The following is a 23,193-nucleotide window of genomic DNA, read 5'->3' as shown; positions in this document are numbered from 1 at the left end:
AGAATTTGTCCGAAGAAAAAAGAATACCTGTATCTTATAACGTTTTTGCGAAATGTTCTTAATTAGCAACGCACCTTTTATCATTAATGCTGAATTACTGATTATATTTACACCAATTAATGTTGGGAGAAATCATTATTAATTTGCAATAAAAATACTCTTAAAAAATGAAGGTAATAAAAAATGTTTTTAAGAACCCAAATATTGAAAAATATGTCGGAAGAAATACACACAAACACACACACACACACACGTATGCACGTGCGCGCACACTTTTATTTTCAAACTTAATTTCTCGGTGGGTGTGAAAAATTTGCTTGGGTTTTTTGCTTTCATAACTATCCAGAAGGATAGACGTATCGTTGAGAACAATGGTTTTCGTAGGTGGTCTGTGATATCGCCATTCTAGCTTTTGGTGAAGCAGAAGAGGTTAGCAAGGTCAAGTGGTGAAGACATTATTTCGGCCTAGCTAAGGCAATCTGGCAAATGTAAAACTGCTGTCATAGAAAAACTATTGTTCCACCGTGAGAAAACTTCTCTTGAACTGTTACTTGAAATTTGGCAATGGTGGATCGAATCCCCTTCATGCCTGCAAGATCTACTACTTATATATATACATATATAAAATTAGAAAAAACCCACCTTTTATCAATTCAAAATGAACAATTAAATTACACCATCTATATATATATATATGCATATATATATATATATGCATATATATATATATATATATATATATATATATACACACACACACACCACACACACACACACACATGTATGTATGTATGTATGTATGTATGTATATTTGTTTATATATACACCACATGTACTTTGGATTTTGTGGAAGTTTTCTTCCTTAGAAGCTTTGTTGTTGTGACAAAGTTAAAGAATTTAAAAGAAACGTGGGAGAATCGCGATGGAATGTTTGTTCATCCACATTTAAGAAATGCATGATTGTCCCACAATTCCATCTCAGCCATGTCTTCATACAGACACACACCCAACTGTATTTGATGTAAGTCTGTGTTCGGTATACCCGGCGTGGATAACCAGCCAAATCGAGAGCAACCTTGGTATTTGATATATGTAACAATACAGTTATAAATACTAGCAGGGTACCACAAAACTTACCAAATATAAAAATAAATTAATGCGCTCTGAAATTATATAAAACAAAACACACTTGCATACACCCACCTATACTTCATGTAAGTTTATGCTCGATATTACCGGCGTGGATAACCAGTCCAGTCGTGGGTCACCCTGGTAAATAAATATATATATAACAATACAATTATAGGCGGTTTTACGTTTGCCACAATATGTACCACCAGGGTGCCACCAAGCTTATTGAATAGAAGAAGGCGGTTTTTCGTGAGATGTGTCTTAAAGAACACGCAGGCGTCTGTACTTAGCGCAAGTTTGTGCTCGATATAAACAGGCGTAGATAGCCAACCAAGTCGGGAGCCAGCTTAGTATTTAAAATACTAACACATAGAAAAAGCACAGAAAAATACTAACACACAGAAGCACAGAAAAATATGTAATACACTAACACACAGAAAAATTAAAGCAAAACGCGTTTGAAAAGAATCTTGTGGTGTGAAGAATTAAGTATGAAAAATCAACATAGACAACAGCGGTACAGACAACAGTGAACCACAAAGCAGTGTGTGGTTGTCATGGTAACAATCTGCTAATGCCACGCTGTCTGTTGATTGGCTAAAATTACCCAAATTTCCTAACTCTAATGCCAAATAACATCAGATTCTTTAATTTACGAGATAAAAGGAACTGGTTGATCGTAATCAAAATTCAGAGTTCCATCATCAATACACCAAAATTGAAAGCGATCTCAGCAAAATTAAGTGCGGGCGGTGTGGGGGCTCATTTCGCGAATGAGAGACACTAGATCCCTCAAAGGTAATGAAGCGTACGTCCTTGTGCACTAAAATGACAATCATACTTGCTACATGAGTGCAACATGAGTACGAGTTTATTCGCATGTACGCACGTATGCAAACATGCATATATGAACGTATCTGTCATTTCAGATAATGCCCTAAACCCAAGCGTTTTGTCATTTTGTTTGTAACCGGTTTGAATTCTGCAAAGGTAAAAATAAATTAAGCAAATCACAATATACATACATGCACACATTCATGCATACATACATACATGCACACGTACATACATACATACATACATACATACATGCATACATACATGCATGCATACATACATACATACATACATGCATACACACATACATACATACATACATGCACACATACATACATACATACATACATACATACATACATACATACATACATTACATATAGGTAGTCAGGCATGCATGCATGCACGCATACATCCATCCATCGCTACATGCATGCATGCATAGATACATACACACATACACATATATACGCACATAAGTACACACACATCCATCCATCCATCCATACATACATACACGCATACATACGCACATACGTACACACATCCATCCATACATGCTTGCATACATCCATCCATCCATCCATACATACATACATACATGCATACATACATGCATACATACATTCATGCATACATACATGCGTACATGCATACGTACATACATACATACATCCATACATACATGCATACATACACACATACGTACGTACATACATACATACATACATACATAAATACATAAATACATACATACATCCATACATACATGCATACATACATACGCACATGCGTACCTACATACATACATACATACATACATACATACATACATACATACATACGCACGTACGTACGTACATACATACATACATACATACATACATACATACATACATCTCTGTCCGAGCGAACGAGTAAAAGAGAAATGAAACTGCCCGTCAATTTCTTGTAAGGCGAGAGGAAAATCCGCGAAAAGCAAGAAGAGAAAATCGTTCGGAGAAAGTAAAAGATAAAAGATTTAAAAATGAACAATTATTGCAAATTAGCTGCAATTTAATAATCACTAATTTCTTGAATTTGTCCCTATTAATTCTTTCAGGAATAGCAAAAAAAATAATCTAATTGCTTTTATTTCTCCGAGTAATATTGTACCATGGCGATAACAAAACCAGTGGATACTCGGGCGGTATATTTTCTTCCTCTTTATATATATGTCACTTGAAATATTCTCAGATTCTGAAGCACCATATTCTGTAGATGCTCAATGTTTTCTTAGCGATTATTCAGTCGCTAGTCTCAACAAAACAGTTCTAGGCGATTGTTCGGCAAGTTGTGTGGGCTTTAGATATATCCGCTTTGTCATTATCACTCTCTTCTTTTTTTATCAAAAAGATCAGCTTTTCTAAGCAATATCTGTTGCTACTTTTGCCCATTTACACTCTTACCGTTATCAACAGTTTTAACGTATTTCGTTTGTCTTCAAAGACTGTTTGCCTTCAGCATTCTTCTTATTTGTTGCATTAATGATAAAACCGCATCTATTTTGGTGTTTTTCCTCTTTTTTTCCCCTAGTTTTCAACCAATAGAGAAAAATCTGTGAGCTGAGCTTTTCAATTTTAGCTTGATGTAACAATATTTGTACGGCTTCCAGGATGGAAACCTGAACACATTCACTCTGAAACTTAACAATACCAATGTTGGTCAGCACAGTACGAATCGCTTTCCTCAATACGTATTTTGTTTTCATCGCATACTAATTTCGAATTTTGTACATTAAGTCACATCATAAAAAAAGAAAGAAAAAACACAAAAACCTTGTGGTTTCATCATCAATGAAACAAATATGAAGAATGCTACAGACAAATACTCTCTGATTACATACAAAATATGTTAAAACTGTTGATAACACCAAGTGTGTGACTCTTAAATAAATTACCAGAAGTCGAAACAGATATTGCCTAAATAAGTCAGGTCTTGATCTTTTTGATAAAAAAAGGAGTGATAGAGACAAAACTGGTGTATCTAAAACCCACACAACGTCTGAAACTGTTTTGTTGAGGGTAATGATTGAATATCGCTAGGAAAACCTTGAGTTTCTGCAGGATTTGGTTCTTATGAATCTAAAAGTATTTAAGTGAGATGTATAATGATGAAGTGAATGCAACCCATGAATATCCACTAGTTTCTCTATCATCACAATATAATAGAAGAGCACTCGAAGAGCGCAAACCTCCGCCAAGGCAACACCAACGTCCTCTCAACGATTAGCCGGAGATGATTTTTAAAATGAGAATATCCGATATAAACTCGACGGCTCTCACAAACGAGAATACTAAAAATTAACTCGACCGCTTTCAAAAATTAAGTAAAAAAAAACAGGAAAAATAATCAAGAATCCTTGTCCGGTATCGGATTGATCCGAAAATCTAATCAGTTTGTGCCAGTCACGAGGCCAAACATCCCTGGAATTTTCATCCGAATCCATCCAGCGGTTCTTGAGATATCTTGTCCATGGACAAACAAACAAACACGACTAAAAATAATACTTCTGCCTTCGCAAAGACGGCAGTAATTACTGAATCAACTCGGCCAATTTCGATGCATTTCGATGCAGCAACAAAGGAATTAGTAAAGAATCTAGTTAGTCAGATATCAGCAGTGAATGTCTTATCGTTTGTTTGCCTGTGACATTGTAAAATGTCGTTTCGTGTTGTCTATTGTGTTCATAGAAGACATAAACATAACTTCCGTGGCCAACAAAATACTATACAAAAGTAGCAAATAGAGCGGAGTCAAGAGTATTTGAGGATTATTATCGAACAGCTGTTGTCCCCTGAACAATAAAATATCGATTCCAAACTTTTGCACAAGGCCGGTAATTTCGTGGTGGGGGTGGGGGGGATAAGTCGATTACATCGACCCTAGTGTTCAACTGGAATTTTATTTTACCGAACCCGAAAGTATTAAAGGTAAAGTCGACCCCGGCTGCATTGAAGCTCAGAAATAACGCTAAGCATTTTTCCGGCGTGGTTACGACTCTGCTAGCTCGCCACTTTGCTGAACAGCAAAATATTGCTCAATGAGATAATGCAGAGGGCATCAGTGGGGGTATTATTCGTAGTAATTTCCTTTTTGAATATTCTTTATCTTCAGTTCAAGAATATTCCTTAATGAGGTAGAAATCTGAACAGAAATTTAGATGAACGAATGCAGAGGAGATTAAAGTCATGATATAGAGGCTCTTGTTTAGGCATCATAACAAATGGCGTGAAGAGGACTCATGATATTCCATGATCGTTAATGAAGCATCAGACGTTGACAGGGTTGAGTACGTCAAGATATCAGAGAGACTTTCATCAAACTTCGTGCAATGCCTTCAGCTAAAAGAGGTGTTCTCAACGAGGAAGTAAAAATGTAACCAGGAAACTCTAGCTGATGCTGGTCAAAATATTAAAAATGTTTTGATGGCGCAGCAAATATAATGATACTAGCAGTATCGCCCGGCGTTGCTCGGGTTTGTTTCGACCCCTTAGAATTGAAATTTTTGAAAAGTAAAAATTTTGCATTATGTAGCTTGTTATTCTCTTTAAGTTAAGACTTTTCTGGTTGAAATACACTGAAAAATGGCGACACAGCAGTCAAAAAATCGTAAAAAAAAGGGATTTTCATAGAAATCTGATGTAAATAATTTTTTGTCTTAACATGGTCCGATTTGAATTTTTTCTTCTACGGAAGGAAGAGCAATCCATACTCTCAATTTTGGTCAACTTGCGCCGCAGGGTCTCGGAGGAGTTAGTGTTAGTTGAAGGCTACCAAACCTGCCATGCACAGACAACTTCAGCTTTATATATAGAGAGATTCATAGAGGTTTCATTGCAAGTATAAAGCAGTGTTTGTTCTACGTTTACCATCTACATTTAGTGTAATGGGCACCATCCTAAATCTTGTTATCCAAAATATAATGACAGGAATTGACACACTTCGTAAAGCCATGGGAACTATGAAGAACCTCTGCAAATTTTTAGAGTCCAAACAACATGCGCTCTTGGAAAGCATTTCAATCGACAGAGAACAAATTAGGAAGTGTTATGACGCATCAATTAATAGCTGTGACGGAACAATTCATGTCGTAGTGACATTGGTTGAATTGACAGCTGATGAGGACACCAAAATATAGGTTGATGGCAGAGCATTTATAATTGTCATATGCAATTTTGACTTAATTAAATTGGCTGTGCTGAAAATAAGTGCCAAACAAAAACAACTCCAAGAAATACTTACAGGGAAAGACTGTAGATCGTATAAATATTCGAACAGTTAAAGCAATGAAGAAAATTCTTACTTAATTTAGAAAATTAAAGCTTTAAGCGTCTAGAAATGTGTTGAAAGGTTTAGTGAAAATTTCTGAGAAATCATTTAAGGGCCATCATTCTCTTCCAAGGAAGCAAGACACTAACAGAGAATACAAAACGAAAGAGAAAGTACCTCGACGAGTGCAAGCTCTGGCAAGTGACTTTCTATAAGTACCATTGGCTCGAACTCAAAGACTGCCATCGTATATCTACATACTTATTAATTTGGATGAGGTTATTGTAGAAAAAGAACCAATATTTAATGGTAATTACAAACACATACTTCGGCTATATTATCCGAAATGCTGACGCGTCATATAAACTCAAGTGAGCTATATTAACTTGTCGCATCACATTACGGTGCCGATTTGGATTTCTTAAATGCAGAAAAAGGCAATTTACGCAAATTTTGTCACGAAACATTCGCATCCATTAAGTTCTCTGACAACTTCAACTGATATTGTTCAATCTATTTACAAGCACGATATCCATGGCGTACTGCCAGCCTTAATTTTGTGTCCCGCATGACGCTCTTTTAGCGACCTCAGATAAATGAAGGCATATTTAAGGAATACAACGGGTCAAACGCGACTAAACAGTAGAGCAATACTAAAAATATTGAACGAACAAAATACGCCATGATGTCTGTTGGCAAATGTACTGAGTAAATAAATAATTGATATTGTTGCTGCTGAAAATGACAGAAAACAATATTTCTTTTAAATTGGATGCTGAGTGATTTGTGCTAATTTCGTCGATTGATAAACGTACATTTTTATCTGATATTAGTATCTGGTTTTATTTGTGAAAAATCTCTCATAGGATACTTTAAGTAAATGGCGGAGAAGTTTGCTTGTCGTAAATGTTATCCCCATAAAGTCACAAATACCAACTTTTAATAAAATGTAAAATCTCTTGGCGATACGGAATTAGAACAAATAAGACAATAGCACAATGCAATTTGAAAGAAATGTTCTTTTCAGCCTTTCTTCAAGTAGAAAAAGTATAAGTTATTTAGTCAGCGTTTTTGCCAACATAAATACTTTCGTACTCGACATACTTTCACTCAGTGTTTATAGGATTGCATCACAATTTAATCATTTTTGATCCATCACTCCACTGATATATACGACGGTGTAAGGCGGCGAGCTGGCAGAAACGCCGGGCGAAATGCGTAGCCGTATTTCGTCTGCCGTTACGTTCTGAGTTCAAATTCCGCCGAGGTCGATTTTGCCTTTCATCCTTTCGGGGTCGATAAATTAAGTACCAGTTACGCACTAGGGTCTATGTAATCGACTTAATCCGTTTGTCTGTCCTTGTTTGTCCTCTGTGTGTTTAGCCCTTCTGTGGGTAATAAAGAAACAAACATACTTTTACTCAGTATTTATAGTATTGCATCACCATTTAGTCAGTTTTAATCCGTCACTCCACGGATATATTCGACGGGGTGCTTTAAAGTTATCGCGAAAGGGTAGAGCTGCCTTTACGAGGGAGACTGGACAACTATTCAGGAGAAGATATGCAAAACCTCATGACGGTATACAATACGTTCTTTTATTCTTTTGTTTGTTTCAGTCATTTGATTGCGGCCATGCTGGAGCATCGCCTTTAGTTGAACAAATCGACCCCCAGGACTTATTCTCTGTAAGCCTAGTATTTATTCTATCGGTCTCTTTTGCCGAACCGGTAAATTACAGGGACATAAACACACCAACATCGGTTGTCAGCGATGGGACACACGCACACACACACACACACACACACACACACACACACACACACAGACGACAAGCTTCCTTCAGTTTCCGTCTAGCAAATCCACTCACAAGGCTTTGGTCGGCCCGAGGCGATAGTAGAAAACACTTGCCCAAGGTGCCAGGCAGTGAGGCTGAACCCGAAACCATGTGGTTAGTAAGCAAGCTACTTACCACACAGTCACTCCTGCACCTATATCTTTCTCTTTTTTGCAGATTTAACGCATATTGGCACCTCGTACAGTGAATTTTAGTAAAATTGAAGCACGAGCGATCATGAAGTTCCTCTTTTTACAAGGTAAAGAAGCAGCAGAAATCCATCATGCTCCATAGTGAAAATTTGAGTGTCAAGGTTTCGGACTTGCCATTTCGATGTTGCAGATGAACCTGGCCAGAACGACTGGCTTCTGCGACCACAGAGGACAAAGCCGACGCTGTGCACATCGTGATTCTCGAGGACTACTGGATTTCAGCTAAAGGTCGTAGGTGAGACTGAGGATTTTCCACGAAAGAGTTGGCTACATAATTCCCAATATTCTGGACATGAGAAAGCTTTCTGCGAAATGGGTGTCGCAATGCCTGAATGCAGAGCGACGACATCAAAAGCGATTTTGGCCTGGCTGCAGCAGAAGAGGCCGATTTCATGGATCGTTGAGCCACCATAGATGAAACTTGGTTTCATTATTATGATCCTCAAACTAAGCAGCAGACAATGGAGTGGTGCCACAGTGGTTCAGCGCGACCCAAGAAATTTCAGATCCAGAAGTCAGCTGGAAAGATTCTGGGACAAAGACGGAGTAATTCTCATACGATACCTGTTAAAGAGTCGCACCATCAACGCAGAATACTCCATGGCCTCTGTTAGAAGAACTGCATCAAACATTGAAGTAGAAACGCAGTGGAAATTTGAGCCGTGGTGTCCTGTTTTTACAGGGTTTAGAAAAACTGAAGTACCGCTGCTACAGGTTTGTGAATCTGAGAGCAAAACATGTTGGATAAAATCATAATTAAGTATTCCTCCTATATTTTCTTTTACCCAAACCCGGGAACCTTCGTATATATTTCTGAAGGAGCAATTTACACAACACGGTGTAGCATTAATGGTATGTGTATGCGCGAAGTGTATGTATGTATGTATGTATGTTTTAAAGACTCCGCCGGTTACGACGACGAGGGTCCCAGCTGATACGATCAACGGAACAGCTTGCTCGTGAAATTAACGTGCAAATGGCTGAGCATTCCACAGACACGTGTACCCTTAACGTAGTTCTCGGGGATAATCAGCGTGACACAGAGAGTGACAAGGCTGACCCTTTGAAGTACAAGTACAACTCATTTTTGCCAGCTGAGTGGACTGGAGCAACGTGAAATAAAGTGTCTTGCTCAAGGACACAACGCGTCGCCGGGAATCGAACTCACAACCTTACGATCATGAGCCGAATGCCCTAACCACTAAGCCACGCGCCCTCACTGTATGTATGTATGCACGTATTCACACACATATGTTGCTGAAAGCATTTTGATTCGGCTCGTTCGGGCTCAGATTACCGAACGAGTCTGAATGAGCTAGGCTTCTGTACGAATCAAACTGTTTTCAATAATGATAATAATAATAATAATAATAATAATGATAATGATAATAATATAATAATAATAATAATAATAATAATAATAATAATAATAATGATCCATCCATACATACATCCTTATATGCTCACGCACACCTCATAATAGCTATATATATGTCCGTTTTATTAATACAGCTGCATTTACTCTAACACACACACATATAATGTATAATTTCTTCATCCTTTCAGGATCAATAAAATATAATGCATTGAAGGTCTTGGGCTGCTGGTATCCATTATTCTCCTCCCTCAAAATCACTAGCCTTGTACCTAAATTGGAAATAATTATTACTTTTTTTTTTTTTTTTTTTTTTTTTTGCACTGATATGAAATAAAATATATGTCTGAAAAATTGCCTGATCACTCGATAGAGGCACTCGCACTCTGTTCACACTATAATGATACTGAATTAAAAGAAGGCAGCAATTACTCCGTCTTCATGTAACTATTACTCACGGCAAATAAATCTAATGTCGTTGTCAATTAGATTATAGATGGATGTTGGAATGTACGAGAAAACTGCCTGTCCAATAACAATATATTGACCCTTTACTGAATTATGCGATGAAATGCATGCATTAAATTTACGCTTAATATATAATAATTGATATAACTATCAACCTAGATTACCTATCTAGTACATGATACATACATATTTATCAATCTATCTGCCTATTGGTATATAAATATATATACATACACATGTGTGTGTGTGCGTGCGTGTGTGATGTTTATCGCCACTTAGATATGGCTGTTCCGTAAGAACTGGCATTACTACCATTTTAACCTCAGGAGGACGCCTACTCCGGCTGGTTGTTCGCTACGATCTACAGTCGATTTATATTACAAGCAAGGGGGTGAACCCCTACCATCTTCTAGCCACGAGACCACCGGACCATACGACTTCGAGCTGTGTGTCAGTGTGTGTATATATATATATATATATATATATATATGGCAAATTCCCAAAAGAACAAACAAAAACATCAACAACGCAAAGACGTGGTACGTGTAATTATTAACAGACGTTTAGGAAAGGAAAGATAGTTTAACCTTTCGAGCAGATGCTCTTCTTCGGAAACAGAAGAAAGTCCAAAAGAAGGGAAGACGGAGAAAGAAAATCGCCAACGATTCACATGTGGCTAGATTTTTAAATGTTTGTATGTATGCATGTATGTACGTACGTACGTATGTATGTATGTATGTATGTATGTATGTATGTATGTATGTATGTATGTATGTATGTAAGTAAGTATATATGTATGTATGTATGTATCTGTACACACACACACACACACACACATATATATATATATATATATATATATATATATATATATATATATAATATATAATATATAATATATATATATATATATTATATATATATATATATATATATATTCGTCCTATTTCTCTGGACTGCCATGTTAGGTTGGCGCTAAATATTAACACCCATTACTGCTGCCGTAGTCTCCTTTAGAGAGATTTAGAAATAATAATAATAATAATAATAATAATAATAATAATAATAATATATCTCAGTTTCCGGCTGTTACGCCTATCGTACAAACGTGAAGTGTGCACACGTCGAATTTTCGTTTTCATGCAAGATGGCCGAACGCATCATACAGAGACCATAAACCGAAGTCTCATCAACAGTGATGATGGTCTCCATGAAGTCTTGGTCGTGGTTTGCGCAGTCCAACATATCCTGAACGATTTTCATGCAGAGCTGATTTTGCTTATCCGCCAGCACATTGGGGACGACTTTCGCCGACACTATCTGCATGCACAAATTCTCAGTGAAAATAGAAATGTACTGATACAGTTCTATATTTGAGAGATCAGGAATTATGTACAATGTTTACTTTATTTACATTTGATCAGGACAAATATCCGTCAAATGCAAATATTGTAGAATGTACTGATCATTTGTTTATTCTCACTTCGTGAGCAATTTTCTGGATTGTGACACGACAGCCTTCCATAACTCTTTGTCGAACCTTCTCAACCGGCTCCTCGTTTCGGCTTGTGGGTGGTCTGTCTGAGCATGCCTCGCTCTCCACTGAGGTACGGCTATGCTTGAAGCGGTTGTACTACACCTTGATCCGAGTTTTACTTATGGCTTTATCACCAAAGGTCTGCTGAATGGTTTGAACTTGTGTATCAACAAGCTTTTGGCAAAATCTTAATGCAGTATCTCTCCTCGATACGCTGAGCAAAAACGCAAATCTGACGAACATGCACTACACGTCGGTACTCTAAGTGGAACATCCGCGAACTGATGTAGCTTATCGGCGCGAAAACTTGCCAACCACATGGTTCCGGGTTCAGTCCCACTGCGTGGCACCTTGGGAAAGTGTCTTCTACTATAACCTCGGGCCGACCAAAGCTTTGTGAGTGGATTTGGCTATGGTAGAAGGAAACTGAAAGAAGCCTGTCGTATATATATATATATATATATATATATATATATGTATGTATGTATGTATGTATGTATGTATGTATGTATGTATGTATGTGTTTGTGTGTCTGTGTTTGTCCCCCCAACATCGCTTGACAACCGATGCTGGCGTGTTTACGTCCCAGTAAATTAGCGGTTCGACAAAACACACCGATAGAATAAGTAATAGGCTTACCAAGAATAAGTCCTGGTGTCAATTTGCTCGACTAAAGGTGGTGCTCCAGCTTGGCCGCAGTCAAATGACTGAAACAAATAAAAGAATAAAAGAACAATGCCAGAAATTTTATGAAGGTGGAGGAACGTTGGTTACCCTAACCCTCAAAACTTGACTGGTACTTTTACGAAAGAATGAAAGGCGAAGTCGTCCTCGGCGGAATTTGAATTCATGACGTAAAGAATCTGAAGAAATGCCGTTAAGCATTTTATTCGACTTGCAGTGGTTCTGCTAGCTCTACGCTTTGACGAAGAGACAAGTAATACAAATTAGTTATGGTTGTGTCAAAGAAATTATTCAAAACAGACTTGGCTTTGACAAAATTTGTGTAAGATGCATCCAAAAATAAAATTCTCAAACACACGAACAAAATCGTTTTCAGATCATCCAAATGACTTTTGAATCACTAAAATAACGAATTTGACACTTTCTCGAAAAAAGTTTGGCATTAGTTAGGATTTATTATAAAATTTTTTCGAATGTCCCCATGACTTGTTATCAATATAATAACGAATTTGACATTTTCTAGGAAAATTTTGTCACTAGCTATGGCGTTTTTACAAGTGCATTAGGGATTATTAACGACTGACATTCACACATAAACAAAGACAGGCGCATGCACACAAACGTACATACGAAGGCACAGACACACACACGCTTATAAACGCAGGTACACACAAACGCATACACACACACACACACACACACACACACACACATCTTAAAATTAGTGGCGATGCACTAAGATTTTCATGAGTGCAGAATCCTGTAAATTCTGTAAACTGTCTTTCTGTAACGCGGTTATGCTCGTATTATATATTTTATAGTATTAGTCGACTTTGCGTTGCATATTATTGAGATCGATAAAATAAGCACCGCGTCGATATAATGACTTTCCACTAGCATCAAAATTGCTGGCCTAGTGCACAAAATTAGAAAGGATCATTATCATTATTATAATTATTATAATAATTATTATCATTATTATCATTATTGTTGTTGTTATTAAGGCGGCGAGCTGGCAGAATCGTTAGCACGCCGGGCGGAATACTTAGCGGTGTTTTGACAGCCGCTACGTTCTGAGTTCAAATTCCGCCGAGGTCGACTTTGCCTTTCATCCTTTCGGAGTCGATTAAATAATTACCAGTTACGCACTGGGGTCGATGTAATCGACTTAATCCGTTTGTCTGTCCTTGTTTGTCCCCTCTATGTTTAGCCCCTTTTGGGCAATAAATAAATAAGAAACGTTAGCACGCCGGGTGAAATACTCAGCGGTATTTCGTTTTTCTTTATATTCTGAGTTTAAATTCCGCCGGGGTCGATTTTGCCTTTCAACCTTTCGGAGTCGATAAATTCAGTACCAGTTGCGTACTGGAGTCGATTTAATCGACTGGCTCCGCTCCCTCAAAATTTCGGACCTTGTACCTAGAGTAGAAAATAATGTAGCACTATTCTAATGCCCTAGAGTGGATATTTCTTTAAGGAAAGTATTTAATGATGAAATATTTTTAAAGATGTTTTATTTCCAAACACCTGTGGCGCATCCATTTTCCCGGAAAGCTATAGCTGGACCGGGGAAAATTAAGTTAGGAAACACTGGTTTTAAACACTCTCAGGCTGCTGTACTTCGTTCAGCCTGAAAGTGTTTTAACAAAATACTTCCATTTGCTATTTGTATTTAGTAGTGCTTCATAAAGGAAAGCGGCGTATCTTGCGACTAAATCATCTTCAACTAAGAGACTTGTCCGAATAATTGCCACAGAGTGAAACCCCTGTTAAATGTGTACTAAAGAGCCAAGCTAAGTTGTATTAAGTTGGGTGGCATTCTCTTCAAGTGAAAGAAGTTGTGAGCTTTTACATGACACCACAGTTTGTCTTGTTTGACCCAAGGCGTTTCCCTCTACGTTGGCCCGCATGGGTAATAAAAAAACAGATCCAAGGCGTTCCTTTTTTGTATTGGTTGTTTGCAGTTTGGGTGGGCCAAATCCGCTGGAAATGTTGCCTGCATGGCGTCCGTAGAGTCTACGAGAAAACGAAAATGGATAAATGACAGAGAAGTGATTGCAAACTTTTAAGTTTATCAGATAAGTAAACCAACAAGAATAGTTAGATAGATAGGGCAGATACATAGTTAGGAAGAATGTCGGGCTAAGAAAAATACGGAGAAGTAGAAGGGCTAGAAGTGTAAATGATTGTTTGTAACAGCGGTACAAAATCACAAATTTGTTGGGTGGGAGATGTCGGTTAATTGGACAAATGGCACATGACTTATACTTTATCTTATCGACTTCTGAAGAATAATGAACAAAAGCTGACCTCGGTAAGATTTTTAACACTGAACCTTAAGAGCCCGAATAAATATTACAAGTTATTTTGTCAGGCTTACAATTCTGCTAATCCACCGCTTTGAGTTGATCAAAATTAATAAAATAACTGGAAAGGAGAAAGAGAATTTTGAACTGAGAAACAAACAAGTAAGGAATAATACAGTTCTATATTATGTACATTATTTACATTATTTTCATTTGATGGATATTTGTCTCCAGCCTTCATCAGGTGTCTTGGGGAAATTTCGAACCTGGATTCTCATTCCTAAAGTATTTTTCCAATGTTGTTGTTATTGTTATTATCATTATTATTATTGGGATCTTTTCTTTTTGATAGCCAGATTTCAACACAATTTCTAGTTAACTAAACACTTTAAAATAATTCTATAATTTTATACACACGCGTTCCGTATAGTGCTAGTGCATGTATATATGTGCATATATATATATATATATATATATGTGTGTACATATTACATGTACATCTATATATATACATCTACATATAAAATACAAAATACAAAGTTATATCTTGATATCGCTAGTGATAACAATACTCAAAATATGTAACAGACTGGAATTGTAAGCCCGTCTCTTGCAATTTCGATCAATTGTATCTTGTCCTCCCTCTTGTAGAGAAGTGTGGCTACAACGCAGCCTACCTCAACTTCTGGGGGGTGGGGTGGCATTTAAAATTTTTTAAATTTTATCCGGCACGTCCCAGATATAAAGGTAAAAATAAAATATTTCCACTTTGCAAGTTCGATTCAAGTACTCCCTTGCACGCTCCGTTGACTCGAACCTTGCTTCTATTGTGGCGAATTTACCGCCTCTGATTAGATATCTTTCATAGTCGCACCAAGACACTTTTCGAAGGTGCTTTCCTCCATGTGTTCAAATCTTCTTTTTTCTCTACATGTTAGTTAGTTAGTAAGTTAGTTAATTTGGCTCAAAAGCAAATAGTAAGGCCATGTAGGGGGACATGGAGTTAAGTACAGGGTGGTGTTCATGTAAAGAGTTCAAGCCACTTGAGGTCCAGGGAGGCTTTGAACAACGCGGTCGTCGGCATCTTCACCATCTCGTCTGGCAGCTTGTTCCACGGATCCGCAACCCGGACGGAGAAAGCTCCTCTCCTTCGATTAAGATGAAATCGTCGCAGGTAGAGCTTTTCGGAATGACCCCGCAGCCGACGCTCTGGAGCAGGAGTGAAGAACAGCTCTTTCGAGAGGTTACACTTTCCGCTTATGATCTTGTGGGCGAGAATGAGATCACCACGGCGGCGGCGTTCAAGAGAATAAAGGTCGAGCGTCCTCAGCCTTTCTTCGTAGGACAAATTTTTGAGACCATGAACCATGCGGGTAGCCAGCTTCTGGACTCTTTCGAGATGCTGTATGTCTTTGAGGAGATAAGGAGAAGAGGCTTGAATCCCATACTCCAATATGGGTCTCACCAGCGTGACATAGAGTGGTAGGAATATGGCTGCTGTGAGCATTCCGAATGACCGTCGAATCAAGAACAGAATTCCGCGTGCTTTGTTGGCAGCATGGACGCACTGGGCCGAAGGCGAAAAGGAGGAATCCACCAAGATACCCAGGTCCTTTACCTGATCGGTCCTCTCCAGCAGCAGACGACCCGGCTCGAAATCAAGTTGAGTTGCAGGAGGAGAGCCAACAGGCAGATGACAGCACTTTGACACGTTCAGACACAGGTCCCAATCGTTAGACCACTTCCAAATTTGGTGGAGGCATCGACGAAGATCCTCTATATCACCGCGAGGAGCGACCAGTTTGATATCGTCGGCAAATAAAAGGGTGTGATGCGTGAGGTCGCCGGGCAAGTCATTTATGAAGACTAAGAACAACAAGGGCCCAAGCACTGAACCTTGAGGCACGCCACTGCTCGCACTGGAGACGTCGGACCGCGAACCATTAACTTGGACTTGGAAGGAGCGATCTGAGAGGAAGATACCTTATAGACAATAGTCTTTTCTTTAATTTAATTTTTTATTATCCATCTGGACTATTCCATTTCTGCACGCTAATTTTATTTTTAATATATTCCCATTCATGTGAAACCACTTATTCAAGTTCAAATCATTGATGCAATTTTATACCAATTGCTATTTTTACTTTTGTTATGTTACGATTATATTATACTTTAGTTTGATTTTAATTATTACTTACTACATATAATTCAATTGTTATTATTATTTTTATTGTTAAAGTGAAAGTATCTGACATAAAATAGAGAAATGTTTTTGTTTCACTTTTAACACGTTATACTGAAATAGTGGAGAAGATATGATATTGCTACGGACTCGCTCTAGGCAAGAAGTTGAACATTTGTTTTGCTCATGAAACTACATGGACCCTAAGTAAGGCAGGTGTAAAATTTGAATGAAATTGGTTGTGTAGTTCTCAAGTTTAAATGAAACACGCAGACAGACAAAACAACGTTCTCAGTTTTATATATATAAAGATTTTGATTGTTAATTGTTTAAATCACTTTCCATTGCTTTCGGGTTTTTTTACACGAGTAACAATTAAATTAATTTAACAATTAAGAAAAAAAAATTAGGGTTAGGGTTAGTTACAGGATGTTGTCTCAGTTTTAGACGCAGCAAATGTTGTTTACCTAAATGGAGGTAATCGATTGGTTAAAATTGCCAAAATACTCGGATTTTCAGACGAAATATTTTACAACATAAAGAATTTTCTCAATAAAGCCAAGAAAAAATGATGTTTTATAAAGACATTCTACCAGTATACGAAGTTTTAAAGTGTTTAGTTAACTAGAAATTGTGTTGAAACCTGGCTATCAAAAGGAAAAAATCCTATTATTGTTATTATTATTACTATTATTATTATTGTTCAGGTCACTGCTTGGAATTGAACTCGGAATATTAGAGTTAGTAGCCCGCGCTCTTAACCACATAGCCCACGGGAATATGGTGTAGTGGCTAAGAGCGTGGGCTACTAACCCCAAGATTCCGAGTTCGATTCCAAACAGTGACCTTAACAATAATAATACTAGTAGTAGTAGTAGTAATAATATAATAATAACAACAACAACAACATCGAAAAATACGTTAGGAATGAGAACCCAGGTTCGAAATATCCCCAAGATACCTGATGAAGGCTGGAAAGTATATAAACCGAAACGTGTTAAGAAACAAGATGAGGATTAATATCCGTCTAATGTAAATAATGTAAGTAAGGAACAAGATTGCAGTTTAGCAAACTGAGGATGGATGCAGTAGGTAGGCACTAAAATATACTTTAGTTTAGAAAAACTAGAATTTTGGAAGATATTTAAGGATTTGCTCACCGGTCTAGTTTATTTTGTGGTCATAAAATTAAGCCAAAAATAAGGTAGTCGTTGAAAGAATAATTTATGTTTCAATGGTAGAATGGTAAGGAGTGGTGCTGGAAGGTGAACGGTATTAGTAGATACTTTAGTTAGGAATAGAAATGGAGGTGATATATAAAGTCGAATAAAAATGAAAATAGACTACACTCACAATCACTCACACGCACATACATAGTAGTTTACAAAATTTTTTTTCGGTTCCATCTTTTTTTCTTTCTTTTTCACTTGTCGCCATTTAAGAGAATGACTTTTTATTTAAACAGCCTATAGATAAACAACAGCTGCAAGTGACCTCTCTTTAGAATATTCTACGAAGCCAAGTTCAGACGGAAATGCAATCAAGTATAAAAGAGACGTATAACAGTCTAAAACATGGCCATCATTAATATTATCTTTCCCTATAGGATAAAGAGAGTGAAATTCTAAATGAATTGCCTTTCAACAAAATCCTGGCACCAGTACACCTAAAAAAATCATCAAAGTGCCTTCAATGTATCGATCACAATGTAAATTTTGTATCATGTTCTTTCCACCAATAACACATACATATACATACATATATATATGTGTGTATGTGTGTGTATTTGTGGGTGTGTTTGTGTATGTAATGTATATAATGTATGTATGTTTGTAATATATATAATGTATGTATGCATGTTGTGTGTATATATGTATATATACAATATATGTATATATATATATATATATAGTGTGTATATGTATATACACACTATATATGTATATACACACTCATATATGTAAACACTCGGAAGCAAACTCAAAATAGATGAATTCCGCCATACATTAAAAGACAGACGTGAACACATATACATACACATTTATATGTCTAAAAGTAAATTTTCTTTTATATATATATATATGTAATATATATATGTGTGTGTGTGTGTGTGTGTGTGTGTGTGTGTGTACATATATATGAATGTACATACGTAATCATCCTAGATTCTCAGTTACACAGGTTACTGCTCTCCTTGTTCAAATTCCATTTAAGTTCGCTTTTGAGCTATTTCCTTTGCTCTCCACGTTTTTGTTTAACTTTTCTAACCTTGAGGTAAAGTGGCTGCGATGACCCAGCATTCGTTCATAACGGTCAGCCTCTGGAAACTGATGTTAATCAAAAGAACCTAGCAGCATGAGATATTGGTTTGATTTAGAGCAGTGTTTTTTAGTCATTCTTCCCGACCCCACGCTTACTTCAATTCTCAAAAAGGATAATGGCAAAAATACACGCCCTCACCAGGATCGGCAAAATTAGTGTGTGTGTGTGAGTGTATATGGGTTTAGTCGACAAGTGATCTAAACGGATAGGTATGCTGGGTAAGTGGTGTAACGGATTACTAGGGTTCCAAGCTCGTAACCGAGACAGGAGTTATGGAACTATGGAACTATTGTAGATTGCCGATACAGCGGATATAATTTTGTTAAAAAGGGAAACAAACACCAATGCAAGACATCTCAAGTCAAATATGTTATTATTATTAAAAATTGCTTAATAAGTTTTAGTAATAATAACTTATATGACTTGAGATGTCTTGCCTTTTCTGATCCAGAAAAGTTGATTGAGGCTAAATAACAGCAATAAAGGGCTTCATTCAATGAATGAAAGGAAGATTATAAGTGACTTATATATTATGAAATCTGGTGGAGAACGAGAGTGAAGCATTGGTAGGCAATATAGCTTATCAGTAACAGAAAGTAATACATTGGATATATCATAATTTCCTATCAGAAAACATCTGAGCTTCTGAGCAAAGCAGTTATATAAAGTAATAGGCTCAGTTATATAGTGTTGTGTTACAAATATGTGTATATGCTATAGAATGTAAACTGTATGATATTTCTTGAGTATAGTTTCCATGAAGCCGGTGAGCTGACAGAATTGTTAGCATGCTAGATGAAATTCTTGGTGGTATTTTATTCGTACTTACATTCTGAGTTCAAACTCCATAGAGGCCAATTTTGTTTTTCATCCTTTCAGACTTGATAAAATATGTATAGGGATCACCACTACTTTATTATCTCCCCTTCTCCCTAGCTCTCCTGTGTGACCCTTCTGTCCGGCATTCGCCATGATAGATCGCTAGCCATTTCACATTCTTTATTTTCTCTCCTTGTTTCTTTCTGTGGAAGTGCGTAAGCTCGAAACGTTAAAGCCTTTTTCAATTCCCGAGCGTTATACTAATACATCTGTTTGTTGTCTACACCACCTGTCTTCGTATTTTGTTTATATTTTTGTGAATTCTCCCCATATATATATATATATATTGTTGTATTTCGGGATGGTCATTTTTTTGCCAAATAAACAAACGCAATATATATATTTTCTTCACTCGTTTATTACTGTTCTTATTTTGTTTTTTTTTTGTTATTTTAACTCATGTCTATTGTGTGACGAAAGATTTCCAGACATGAGTTAAAATAATAAAATAATATCTGTAATAAACGAATGAAGGAAAAATATATAGTGTGTGTGTTTATTTGTCCTACCCCACCCAAAAAAATGACCGTCCCAAAATATAACAATATCTGTTTCAGAGTGGGAGGTCGTCATCTTAGTTAATTGTAAGCCGTAAAAACTAGGTTAAGGACAGGCCTTATGAGTACTAGAACTTTAAACGGACCAAAGTTGTAAAGCTAGCGATATTGGTTTCATATTTTGGCACTAGGCCAGCAGTGTCGGGGGAGGGGATAAGACGATTGCATCGACCCCCCTAGTGTTCAACTGGTACTTATTTAATTGACCCCGAAAGGATGAAATGCGAAGCCGAGCTCGATGGAATTTGAACTCAGAAGATATAGACGGATGAAATGCCTATTTCTTTACTACCCACAAGGGGCTACATACAGAGAGGTCATACAAGGACAGCCAAACGGATTAAGTCGATTATATCGACCCCAGTGCGTAACTTGTACTTATTTAATCGACCCCGAAAGGATGAAAGGCAAAGTCGACCTCGGTGGAATTTGAACTCACAACGTAGCGGCAGACGAAATACGGCTAAGCACTTCGCCCGATTTGCTAACGTTTCTTATTTCTTTATTGCTTGCTGCCCTATGTAAAGCTAAAGATATTGGTTTCAAATTTTGGCAGAAGGCTAACAATTTCGAAGGAGGAGATAAGTCGATTAAATTGCCCCCAGTGCTCAATTGGTATTTATTTTACCGACGGCGAAAGTACAAAAACCAAAAATCGACCCTGGTTGAATTTGAACCCAGAACATAAAGACGGACGAAATGCCGCAAATCATCTTGCCCGGCATGCTATCGTTTCTGCCAGCTCGCCGGTCCAGGCAAATCTAAAGATATTAAGAATCTAAAGTAACTAAGTAATAGAATAAAGTATGTATTTCAGTCGCACGTCATATATACCTTCATCCTGAAAGAACTTCATAATGGAATGGTTGTCTTTTATATTCTCTGTGTTGTTTGTATTTCGCACGAATGTCATATGTTCAAGCCAACTCGACTGCTTCCTTCTGAATCTTGTTTGAATTAAGATTCATAATTTCACATAATTCAGATAATATTACCTGATCTAAATACTTTTTCTGTAAATAAATGGAGAAACTGAATGACTTATCTAGTAATTTACTCTTCAATATGGAGGGTGAGCCAAAAGTCACGCACAAAAGAAGGTTAAAACACTCTGGAATTATCAAAGACATGCTTCAATTTTTCTAAAATCGAATAAAATTAATAAAATAATTGTGGATACACACGTATTTGTGCATGATGAACAAAAGGAATGATAATAATAATCGTTTCTACTATATGCACAAGTCCTTAAATTCAGGGGGCGGATGCTAGTCGATTTCATTGACCTCAGTGCTCAACTGGTGCTTATTTTATCGATCCCATAAATATTAAAGGCAAAGTCGACCTTGGCGGAATTTGAACTTGTATCATGAAGACGGAAGAAATGACGCTTAGGATGCTGCCTGACGTGTTTACGATTCTGCCACCTCGCGTAGTTATGCCTGATAATAATAATAATGTAATATCTGCCTAGGTTTCTGTAAAAATAATGTGAAATATTGATGCGAAAATTGGCTCTTACTGTATCAACTAAAACCAAATCTAAATTGCGTGCATCTGTAGCAACTTATCTAAGCTTTATTTGGAGATTAGATATTACACTTAATAGTGCACGTGTTCCATGTTAAGCCTGACCATACCACACAATCAATGACAACCATTAGTTCTTAATTAATGGAAGAAGAATCCTGACGAAGGGTTTCGCGTTTGTCCCAGGTAATTCAATGAATTGTAAAAACCATTCATCTGCATCACTGTATACTGTTATCTTCTTGCACACAAAAACGGTCGATCAGTTCTGTTAATATAAATAATTGAATTAATAATTATTGCCAAGTAGGAGTGGCTGTGTGGTAAGTAGCTTGCTTACCAACCACATGGTTCCGGGTTCAGTCCCACTGCGTGGCACCTTGGGCAAGTGTCTTCTACTATAGCCTCGAGCCAACCAAAGCCTTGTGAGTGGATTTGGTAGACGGAAACTGAAAGAAGCCCGTCGTATGTATATATATATATATATATATATATATATATATATATATATTTGTGTGTGTGTGTGTATGCTTGTGTTTCTGTGTTTGTTCCCCCAGCATCGCTTGATAACCGATGCTAGTGTGTTTACGTCCCCGTAACCTAGCGGTTCGGCAAAAGAGACCGATAGAATAAATACCAGGCTTAGAAAATTTGTCTTTGGGTCGATTTGTTGGGCTAAAAACCTAGAATATAACAGCCTTGTAATAAAACAAGCGAATAACATGCCTTTGCAATATAGAATACTCATAAACTTAAGACTTGGTATAAATTCTATGCAGGCATCTTATGAAATGTTTGTGTTGTACCAGAATTTCATAAAGCAATTACATATTTGCATATGCCATAAGCGATGCTATAAGTGTGTGTCAAGGATATGCAATAATAATTTGATTGGAGTCAAAAGTCGTTGTTCATCCTTTACTTTTGCTTATCAATAAACGAGTTGCCTTAATGTACGTTCATTTCTCGTGTGTATAAATGCGAAATATTTCATTCACTATAATATATATCATTGTATTCAATAA

Source organism: Octopus sinensis, linkage group LG9 (assembly GCF_006345805.1).
Source record: "Octopus sinensis linkage group LG9, ASM634580v1, whole genome shotgun sequence".
NCBI lineage: Eukaryota > Metazoa > Mollusca > Cephalopoda > Octopoda > Octopodidae > Octopus > Octopus sinensis.
The sequence above is the reverse complement of the archived record's forward strand: the minus strand, read 5'-3'. Positions refer to the sequence as shown.